The sequence below is a fragment of the Psammomys obesus genome, unplaced genomic scaffold, assembly GCF_907164565.1.
Source record: "Psammomys obesus unplaced genomic scaffold, mPsaObe1.curated_primary_1811, whole genome shotgun sequence".
NCBI lineage: Eukaryota > Metazoa > Chordata > Mammalia > Rodentia > Muridae > Psammomys > Psammomys obesus.
This window is the reverse complement of record NW_026596117.1, coordinates 10,178,721-10,189,684: the sequence shown is the minus strand read 5'-3', so window position 1 is coordinate 10,189,684 and position 10,964 is coordinate 10,178,721. Positions and strand designations below refer to the sequence as shown.

Genomic DNA, 10,964 nt, shown 5'->3' with positions numbered 1-10,964 from the left:
GTGTGTGTGTGTGTGTGTGTGTGTGTGTGTGTGTGTGTGTGTGTGTGTGTGTGGCCATTTGCAGAGAGAATTGACTGAGGAGGGAAACCCACCCTGAATGTGGGTGATACCATCCCCCATGAGCTAGGGGCCCAGACAGATAAAATGGGGAAGAGGAGAGGGCAGGAAGATGCTGGCATTCCCCTTCTCTGCCCACTAGAGAGAGACAAGGAGGCCTGTGGCCAGCTCCAGCCACCTTGACCACGATACTCCAGGTAGCCACGCCTCCTTCCCGGGCATGAGAGACCAGATCCTCTAAAGTATGAACCAAACTGAGTCTTCTTCTCTTAATTTGCTTCGGTCAGATTTTGTCATAGCAAGAAGAAAAGTGACTAATGTACATTCAAAGCATGCTTTTGACCTTTTAGAGATTCAAAGGCTTCAAAAAAAAAAGTTGGTTTTTTTTTTTCCGTCAAGGAGTTATTTTTTTTTTCTTAATAGACAATATCTGTAAGGATGGATACACATAATTTTGAGTTAAAAATTGCAAATAATTTTGAGTTACTGGGAAAACTAACGTAGAAAGAATTGAAAATGTTATTATGTATTGCCCTATTTTATAAACCTGTTCGATTACCTCCAGAGAAATACTATAATAACAAAAAGGTGCATGTTTGGGTCTTAGAGATCTTTTTAGTGCTCTTTAATTTAAATTAAAATTTCAGGTCAGCACACAGAGTGATGGGTTTCCCCGAGGCATCTTCATGCATGCGCACCATTCTACATTCACATCATGTGTTCCCAGCCCCCATGTTCTGCCTCCCTCCAGCTGGCTCCCTTCCTTTCCCCATTCAGGCCTCTGCTTCTTTCCCATTACATGTATTCTCTTGCTCTCTTTCTCATTTCTTTAATATCTCTTTCTCTCCTCTTACGGTCCCCTTTTGAGGTCTGTGACATATAAATACACACGTGCACATATAATTTCCATCTAGCTTCTGCCTGTAAGAGAAAACATGCAGTAGATGTCTCAGTCTGGCTTCTTTGGCTTAACATGGCTCCATCACCCCCCCCCCCCCCCGTGAACGTAGAGATCATCTGGGAAGAGAATAGTGGGGATGCTAAGGGTTCCGACCTTTGAAGAGATGCAGTTCACTCATGCCTGACGTAGGGCTTAAGTGGTTGGACTCAGCATAAACGTTGACTCAGCTGCTAATAAAAAGGAAACTGTCCCTGCACAGATCCTACCTGTCCGTTTCAGGTGTGAGGAACACAGTAAACTTCTTCCTCTGGAGAAGGGTCAGCAGTGTGACAGAGGCTGTGATTTGCTGGGTGTGCTGTTTGTGTCGAGCGTGCCAAGCGACAAGTGTGGCAGTGTTGGATCACTTTGTCCTCCCCCACCCCCATTCTGTTACGTTTACACTCGCCAGCTTGCCGAAAGATGATGAGCCGGCGTCCCTGACCGGCAGAACCAATGCCGTGAGTGTGGTGCCCGCCCACCCCTCGGTCTCTTAAGCATTGTGCTCACATGTTTGCATGCTGTGTACTCTTTTTATTTCAGTCACGTTTAAAAGCCATGGCCTCGGAGGAACTTAAACCAACAAAGAATGTCCACAGCGAGGTTCTGAGTGCTCAAGTCTCAGGTACAGTACCGAGTGGGTGCTATGAGTTGCCAACTAAAGAGACAGACGCTATCTTTCCCCTGTTGTTCTTTGTGTACAAAAATGCCTGGATTTACTTCTGGAACATCTGCGCTCTATCCTCTCTGCTCCTGGACCCAGCAGAGCACCCAGACACAAACAGAGCCAGGCCAGGCCCCTTGGCTAGCTTTACTCTGGTCTGCACTTGGCACTTAGTGGCTGTCCTACATTTAATCCTATCATGCTGGATTACCTCTTTCCCTTCTCACAGGTACAAGAGGCAATGAAATTAGAAAGCCAAAGCGATTACTGGAACCAGGCTCACCAGCCTAATGAATGATAGCTGGCATAGGAAAGAGGTGGGAAACTTCTTTTTCAGTGCTGTGGCGAAGGGGCCACCGACAAGGTTTTACATTTCATTTTCCTCTCGAGACATCACTTTACTGTATCTACGCTCTATAGTGTTAGCTCTGAGACGTGACGTATTATACTTAATTCTAATCTAATATGGAGAAATGTCCGCTCAAAATGCCATGGTTTTGTTTTGGCTTGGCTTTTTTTTTTTTTTTTTTTTTTAAGGCAGGGTGTTTCTATGTCACCCAAACTTGCTGTCCTCCTGCTTCCGTCTCCCAGGTGGTAGGATCATGAGCGTGTGCTACCATGCCAGGCAAACATATTACACAGAAGGGTAGCATTTAGCTAGCCTCCTTATTCACCAATACCAGATAAATTAAAATCCCCTAGTAGTTTGCAACAAACTACTAAACACCCTCCCTCTGTTTTGTTTTTTGTTTTTTGTTTTTTTGTTTTGTTATTATCTGTTTTGGGGGGTGAGGGGTGTTTTTGTTTTCTGTTTTTTGAAAGGGCTTCTCTGTGTAGCCCTGGCTGTCCTGGACTCGCTCTGTAGACCAGGCTAGCCTCGAACTCACAGAGATCCCCCTGCCTCTGCCTCCCCAAGTGCTGGGATTACAGGTGTGCGCCAGCGCCCCCGGCTTCTCTCTGTGTTTTTATTAGCAGTGCGGTTTTTAACTCTGATTTGAGTTCTTCTCGTTTTCCCCCTGCAACAGTCCCAGCAGTGTCTTGGAGCACAGTGGCAGTGACTGACCCCGACTTTCTTGGTGGAATGTAGCGATGAGAGCAACAGTCTGTTCTTGCTGCTTGATTCCCACATGTGGGATAGCTTTGTCTTTGACCTTTTTTACAGCTCGGTTTGTACTTAAAAAGAAAGTAGGAAATGGCTTATTTAGATGCCACACACGCTTCTCCTTAGGAAGATGGAAATCAGAATTGGGGTAGGGACAGCCAGGGAAGGCATTCTGCTAAGATTGAGCGTTCCTTCCTCACTTCCTGTCATCCCCTCCTGGGGAGGCTCACTGTCCGCAGACTGTGACTTTACAGCTTGTCTGTGAACGCCATGCCCCACTCTAATTTTCTGTGACTTAGACAATGAAATTTACCGCATCCCTGAGGAGGCTGCAAAGCCCATTGGCTCTGTCAGCTCACCTCATTTCCTTCTTGTATAGGGTGATTTTTAAATGTATTCTGTCCTTCTCAATCGTGTGCCTCTCCTGCACCTGTCTGGTCTCTTCTCGTTAGAAATCACAAGCTCTACCTTGCTTTGGGATTCATCTTCTGCTGTTGCATGTTGTCTGGAGGCATAAAAGAGTGGGCGTCCCAGACCATCTCTCAATTAAATCTCTAAGGTTCCAGATTGCATTTTGGGCTTTTAAAATATCTCCATAGAAGCCAGGTGTGGTGGTACATGGTTATAATCACTGCTACTCGTGAGGCTGAGGCAGGAGGATTCCTTGAGCCTAGAGGCCAGCCTAGGGAAGAGAGTGAGGGCTCATCGAAAATAAGAAGTACTATGTCACTGTAAAGCTCAGGCTGCCACTTCTAGACACAAGAAACTGTGCAGTCCAAACCCATGAAGGTCAAAAACAAAGAAGATCGGGCTTTGACGTTAGATGTTGGCCCTAGGGGTTAACCAGAGAAGTGTACCTGATTGGTGGTGATCTGCTTCTGCCCATGGGTGTCTTCCTCCCATGTTCCTTGGACGGGGAAGCGATAGCGTCTGGGATGGATCTAGCAACAAACAAAATAGCAGGTCGGCCTCACACTGCGTGGAACCTCTGGAGAAACCGAGGAAAAAAATTCTCCACTTGTGAGAGGTTTTTTTTTTTCCTTTTTTCTTTTATTATTACTAAGTTAGAGGTGCTACATGTCAACAAATTCTGTTATTCGTAAAAACAATATGTTCCCTCCTCGCGATGGTGTTTTTGTTTTGTTTGTTTAGCTGAAGGACAAACGGCAAGGATGAGGCCTCACAGCAGCACTGTGACGGCGGGTGCACGTTTAAGGGATCAAGGCAGGCTTGCATTCCCGGAGTAAACCCTGTGCCGTCCGGAGGCAGGGGGATGCCCGCGGGGCGTCTGCGTGGGTGGAGTACGGCCACCGCGCCCCCAAACAGCAGACTAGCGACAGGTTTCCTCCACACGAGAAATGACCTTCCCAATGCAGAGGTCACACCTCCGAAGTGAACTTAACCGACCTTTCAGACCCCAACTTGGAGTCGTGTGTGATAAGACCCAATTCTTTTAGTCCCACGTATTATTATTATTTTATTATTTTTTTTTAATACAAACTGATCTTATTTTTCTGTCTGCTTTTAAAGTGTAGAAACAACACATTCAGAAGTCTCTTTTTTTTTCTTTTTAAACCAGTGGGTTACAGTAAGATGACGTCACTCTCCTCTTAGGAGGTCACCTTGACTCTTGTCACAGCCTAAATTATGTTTTTTATTGCATGGTCTCGCCTCCTTTTTTTTTTTTTTTTGTGGCTTAGAATGTTTACGTAGCTGAGGAGGACCTTGAACTTCTGATCCTCCTGGATCCGGCTAGGAGTGCTGGGGTCACAGGCGTGGGCCACCACACCCGATTTTATAGGGTGATGGGCATCACACCCGGGACTTGGTGCAGTTAAGCAGGCACTGCCCACTGAGCTGCACTCCCCTCCCCTCAAAGGGGCCTTCTGACGGAGGCGTCGCCCCGGAGGCTGTTGTCCATTTGTTAATGCTGCTGATAAATGGAGTTAATTTATTCCCCGAGGCTCTTTAACCCAGAACTTCTTACATAAAAACCCAATGAAATCCTCCTTCCCTGCCGACCGAGAACCCAGCGTCTGGGATGGAGCGGACAGCATGGGATGAGTGTCTGTTTCACTGTTCTCTGCCCCTCGCTGCGCCCCGCCCCACGTGATACAGTCACGTCTGATGGGCACTCTGGGAACTTGGCTCAGTCCCCACAAGGACATGTGAGTTCTCCCAGGATAAAAATCGCCCAACGGTCTTCTAATGTCCTGACACCTCACTTCAGCGAGGGCAGCCCTTAGGAGCTGCGTTCAGCTGTGTGCGCGCTGACAGTTATTGCCAACTGACTTCCAGAATTTCTTACATAAAGTCAGTGAAAAATTAATGATGGGTTGCAACATGTTTCAAGTAGATTTCGTATTTTTGAGTGATTTTATGTTCGTAGGAATACTAACCAGAAAGGGTAGAGGTCTCCTCTTTAGAACATGTGGATACATGTATGTCTAACTATTAAATTTTCCTTGAAATAAAAAACCCTTCTTTAACCAGGCAGATTACTGGTGAGTACCTGTAACCCAAGCTGTTTGAAAGCCTAGGCTTGAGAATCCCGTGAGCCATCCAGGGCAATAGAACGAAACCTTGTCTCTTAAAACAAAACAAAATTGTAAAAGGAATTGAAAATAAAAAACTGAAGAAGGAAGGGAAGAAAGGGGGAGAGGAACAAGCAAGAAAAGACAGCTTTGTTGAGACATAACACACGTGTACCATAAAATTAGCCTTTTAAGCCATAAAAGTTGGACAGACAATGCTGTTTATTTTAAAAAATTTTTTAAATAATGAAATTAAAATAACATTAGTTTGACGAAAAGGTCTGCAATGCATCATTCAAACCAAACTCTTGCCAATTTTAGTGCGTTTTATTTTAGCTCTTAAAAAAGTCTAGGTATTTTTGAGCTGTGCATGGTGGCGCATGCCTGTAATCCCAGCACTTGGGAGGCAGAAGCGGGTGGATTTCTGAAAGTTTAAGGCCAGCCTGCTCTACAAAGTGAGTTCCAGAACAGCCAGAGCAGAGAAATCCTGACTCCAAAAAAAGAGAAAGAAAGAATAGAACAGAACAGAAAAATCCAGGCATTTTCATGTGGACTGATGAACATGTGCATATTTTTATTTTTTATTTTCTTGTGAGTGCAGATGTCTCTGTCTCTTTAAGGCTGCTCACAGCGTGCTGTTGTGTGCTGTGGTTCTTGCTGCTGCTGTGTGTGTGTGTACACATGAAATTATTTCAGTAAAGAAAATAACTTCATGGCTGCGGCTGCGGTGCTGTGGTGCTTTCCCCTGGACCGTCTCTTTGCAGCAGAACTTCCGAGGGCCTCCGGAGTCATGAGGCTGGTGGCCGGTGTGGCAGGCCTCTCTGCAAGGGCATAAAAATAGAGGGACATGAACAAAACTGCTGTGACCTTAAAGGACGCTGGGCCCGCAAACCAAGTGCAAACTTGTACTCAGCGTGGTGAAAGGCGTGATTTGCGCTTGAACACGCAGAGGCACGGAGGAGTGAGCTTGTAACAGTGGACATCAGACAAAGGTGGTCAGGGGGTAGACAATGACTGTGGACACCAGCACTGAAGAACCGACGGTGTAAGAAGGAGGTTGAAGGGCAGTCTCCGGAGAGACCAGTGAAGGCATTTCGTAAAGGACAGTTTAAAAATTGACAGCGATAAACGCCTTTAAGAATTTGGAAATGTGGAAACTCACACATTATGAGTGTAATCGATGAACTCTCAAGAGGCTAATTGGGTATCATTTATTAAGTTTAACATTTCTATCCTCTTTGGCGGGTAACATTGGTAACTCTAAAAAAGTAGTAAGCTGTGAAAAATATGTGTACAGCTAAACTTTTGTATGCACACCTGGAGTCCTGGCTGCTTGGGAGGCTGAGGCAGAGGGATTGCTTAAGCCCAGGAGTTGGAGACCACTCTGAGAAAAATAGTTAGATCCTGTCTCAATAAATAATAACTTGAAATGAATACACATGCGAAAGGGTACTCGCTGCTGCCATATTGGCAACAGCAAAAAACTGGGGATTTTTGGTCAGTGGCTAAATAAGCTATGATGTAGACAGATGGAAGGCTGTACCTGTGTGCTGCCCAGAACACTGGTGGGGTGACACATTTTTATGCAAAAAGAGGAGACATGGCAATTTGCATCCTATTTATAGAAAGCACACTTACAGACCAGTCTGGTATTGGAGGACATTTTACATCTTACTTGATAACATTTTTAAATTGAATTAAGTGATTTTTAACTTGTTTTTTTTTAATTACTTTTTTTTTTTTTAACTAAGTGACATACTTACTTAAGGCTTTAGAGAAAATGAAAGATTACAACAGTTTAGCAAGCTGTCAAAATGTTGGCTAATAGAAGTCCTTAAGGAACCTACTTAATGACTACATAAAAATAATTTCTGTTAATCAGTTTATCTGTTTAATAAGTGACTCATCTGGGAAAAGATAGTTCCAAAATATGGAAAAATTTTAACTAATGTTAAATATTTTGACATAATTTTTATTTTATAATTGTAAAAGTAATGAATTGCCATTATAAAACTATTTTTTCTTTCTTCCTTTCTTTTTTCCCTTCCTTTCCCGCCCCCTCCCCCGCCTCTTCTATAAAACAAGATCTTTCTGTGAAGGCCAGGCTGGCCTCAAATCTTGCCTGAGGCTCCTCAGTACTGGGACTATGGGCATGTACCATCATACCTGTTCTTCTAAAACATTCTGAAAATAAATATGAGCATAAACATGATAGTAAAAATTATCTACAACTCAGTCACCTAGAGGATTCAGTCGGCTGATCCTACGTATGAAATTAATTGTAATTTTAATTTCATCTTCACTGATAGTGTGCTTCACCCTAATTATTTGCCTGATTTCTGAGTTAGTGAGGGGATAAATATAATAAAGAAGCCTCATGAGTTTGCCTACACAAAATTAACTTTGTTACTACTTCAAAATTATAGGTTGTTGTTTTTTTTTTCTTTCTTGTGGTGCTGGGGATTGAACCCAGGTCCTTGTGAGTGCTAGGCAGGATCTCTGCCACCAAGCTGGATATGCAGCCCTTAAGAACTTTTACACTTTCAGGGGCGGGGTGTCACGTGCCACCATGCACTGCAGAAGTCATGGGACAGATTTTGGAAGCTGCACTTTCTTCCTCTACCATGTGGGTCTGTGGAATCAAGCTCAATTGTCAGGCTCAGGAGCACGATCTGTTCCCTCTGAGCCACATCACCAGCCCCTTCAGAACTTTGCTTTCTTTTATTTTTGGACATTCAAGTCTTCGTTTACAACATATTTAACAACTGTACACTTTTTGCAGCCTTGAGAACATTTTTTTTTTGGTACTTGAATGGGAAAATATAGTTTGACCGAATCTTAACATTTTAATAGACATATATGCATATGCCAAAAAGAAATGCAAGATTAAAGTAATTAATAATAATAATAATAAATAAAACCTTACCTTCTGATGGTTTTTTAAAACTTTCTACTACTTTAGTTAAAACTCCTAACCGAAAGTCTCTAACAGCCATTTACCTCAGGGAAACAGTGGAGAATTTCGCCGATTTGAAAAGAAAGTAAGTAATTGGCAAACTTGATAAATAGGCAGAAAAACGCTTGAACAGCATTCTGTCGTTAAATGTGATTTGATGTGAGAAATGCAGAGCCCAAAGTGGACATCATTCCTGGATCATGATGACTAAGACTAAAACTAGAAGTTCAATAGCCAGCCAGACCCAAGAACATAACTAATAATACCTTTTTGTAAAGGCTGAAGATGGATAGTAGCCCACTATGTCAAAGATTGAAACCCTACAACTTTCAGAACAATCAATAGTAATTCAGACTTAAGACTTTACCGCTGGGACCGTACGCAGCACAGCGCCAACATTTAATAAAAGAACGGAAATGCTAAAGGGTGAAAAGAAGGAGACAGGCTGGCACATGGGCATGCCAGTCAAACCCTGAAACTTCTCATCAGGAGAGGGGGCAAGAGGTGTCTGTGGCTGAGACAAGCAGGGAGGGAGCTGCTGCTCCTTTCTCCCTCTTCCTGTCTCATGCTGGCAGCTGTTCAGAGGAAGAGAGAAGCCTCTTTCTCTCACCATTCCCTCCTTGATAAGAGTCTCCTGAAGGAGAAGTCACAGCAGGGCACGGGTGGAGCCTGCAGATAGTCAAAAGATGGATTCAGCAGACTAGGAGGCAAAGGCTGAGAGTGAGCAGCTCTCCCCGCCACTGCTGGGGGGCTGGGGGTAGGGGGAGCTGGCGGGGCCCTGAAAGGAGCAGCAGCAAAGGTTGGCCTCCATCTGAACTCACCCGCCTTGGTCTATCACTGTAACTCCCCTCACGCTGCCTTTGGCGGCCATGGCGGCCATTCTTCCTCTAATAGGCAGAGGCTTTCTTAGAAGCCATCTTTACCTATAATTCAGTCTGCTACAATTAGGTGCTTTTTGATATAAAAATAGGTATAAAGGTGTAACTACCCAAAAGTACTAGGGAAAGGGCATTCATTAGCACCTTGTATGCTTTGTGTGTGTGTGTGTGTGTGTGTACATGAACACATATTCATGTTGGTCCGGCACTTAAAAAGTCCGGTCTCCATTATAGAAAACTGTCCTCACATTTACTAACTTATCCCCAAATTTGTCTGCTCTTTCTGATGGCAGAAATCTGGGGCCTGCGGTTTTGAGACAAATGTGGTAATCCTCCTGCCCAGTTTTGTTCCTACGAGTTTAGAGCGTGTGTGTGAGTAGATAAATGTGCAAAGGTACTATGTAACAAGTGAATGCGTTTGCTTCACATTTTCCGTAGATCTTATAGAAATGTGGGATTCTCACCATTAAAAACATCTAAGGCAAATGAGACTGTGTGATCCAAGGTGGCTGCCACCGTGACCATGTTTGGGGGCAGCGGGATGGAGGGAAGGGGAGAAGGGCACGTGCCTTGCCTTTGAGTGCATCTTCTGAATCTGTCTAGTATCCCATGAGCGAGAGCTTAGCCGTGAACTTTCTAAAACACAGCACGGTACCTAGTCACAAGGCACAGAGTTCAGCCTTGTAGAGGAGAGGAAGAGCAGCTACTGGGGGGAAGCTCTCAACCCCTGTCACAATTACCTTTGAGATCAAGTTCTGCCCATCACAGTTTTGAATCCAGGACACTATTAAATATGAATGACACCATTATCTTCTTAAGTTAGACGCAAAACCTGAGTATAAATGGAGAAGACCTCCATATCACAAATCAGTTTCGATAATTCTCCGGTTGCCTGTCATACTGTGTTAAAAGGGGTGTGTGTGTGTGTGTGTGTGTGTGTGTGTGTGTGTGTGTGTGTGTGTGTGTTTTAGATTGGGAATGGGGTTCTGTATTGCAATAAGCAAGGAAAGATTGACATGATCAGTCAATAAGAACTCCCTGGCCAGGGCACGGAAGAGGAGAATAATGTCATGTATTTTCTTCATTCTCTAAACAAGGAAAACTCCTGTAAAGTCCTAGATTTTATGGCAGGTGACACTGTTAGGATGTTTTTCTTCCCCCTGCTTCCTCCCAACCCCCGCCCCGAGATTTGTTCCACTAAAACTAAGCAATGCTTTAAATTAGGGGGTGGAATTGGAGCTTTTCACGGTGCTCTGGGAGAGGAAGCTTTTTGTAATGGAAGTACCACTGGCTGGTCGTAAGGAAAGGTACTTGGATGGTATTTTCAGGTGAAAGAAAACAGGTGACCTGAAGATGATTACAACAAAAAATGCTGTGTAGAGTCCCATTTAGGAAAGAAGAAGCCAGATAGAATCAGGCACTTTCCTCCCTGTCTAACTTCCTGTCCTCGCCTATTTAGCTAGCTATAGGAAGACACCGTAGACTGGGTGTCTTGTTTATTTCTGGAGGCTGAGAAGTTAGAGATAAAGGTGGTGGCACTTTCAGTGTCAGAAAAGGACCCCTTCCTCATAGAGATACCTCTTTCTTGCAACCTCACATGATGAAAAAGGTGAGGAATCACTCTCTGGCCCTTTTTATAAGGGCACTAATCGTATTCAGGAGGATTTCCTCCATATAATCCCCTTTTTTTAAAAAAAAAAAAAAAAACATCTTTTAATACCATTATCTGGACATGGACTTGGGTTGGGATTTTAACATAGGAATTTGAGAGGCACTTAAAGTCTACTGCATATATATATATATATATATATATATATATATATATATATATATATA

General features: G+C 43.8%; 1 protein-coding gene across 1 annotated transcript in view; it reads left to right on the top strand.

The window, feature by feature from the left end:
* Cracd (capping protein inhibiting regulator of actin dynamics) overlaps window positions 1-10,964 on the top strand; it is a 207,856-nt gene that overhangs the window by 110,841 nt on the left and 86,051 nt on the right. The gene's annotated exons all lie outside the window — the stretch shown is intronic.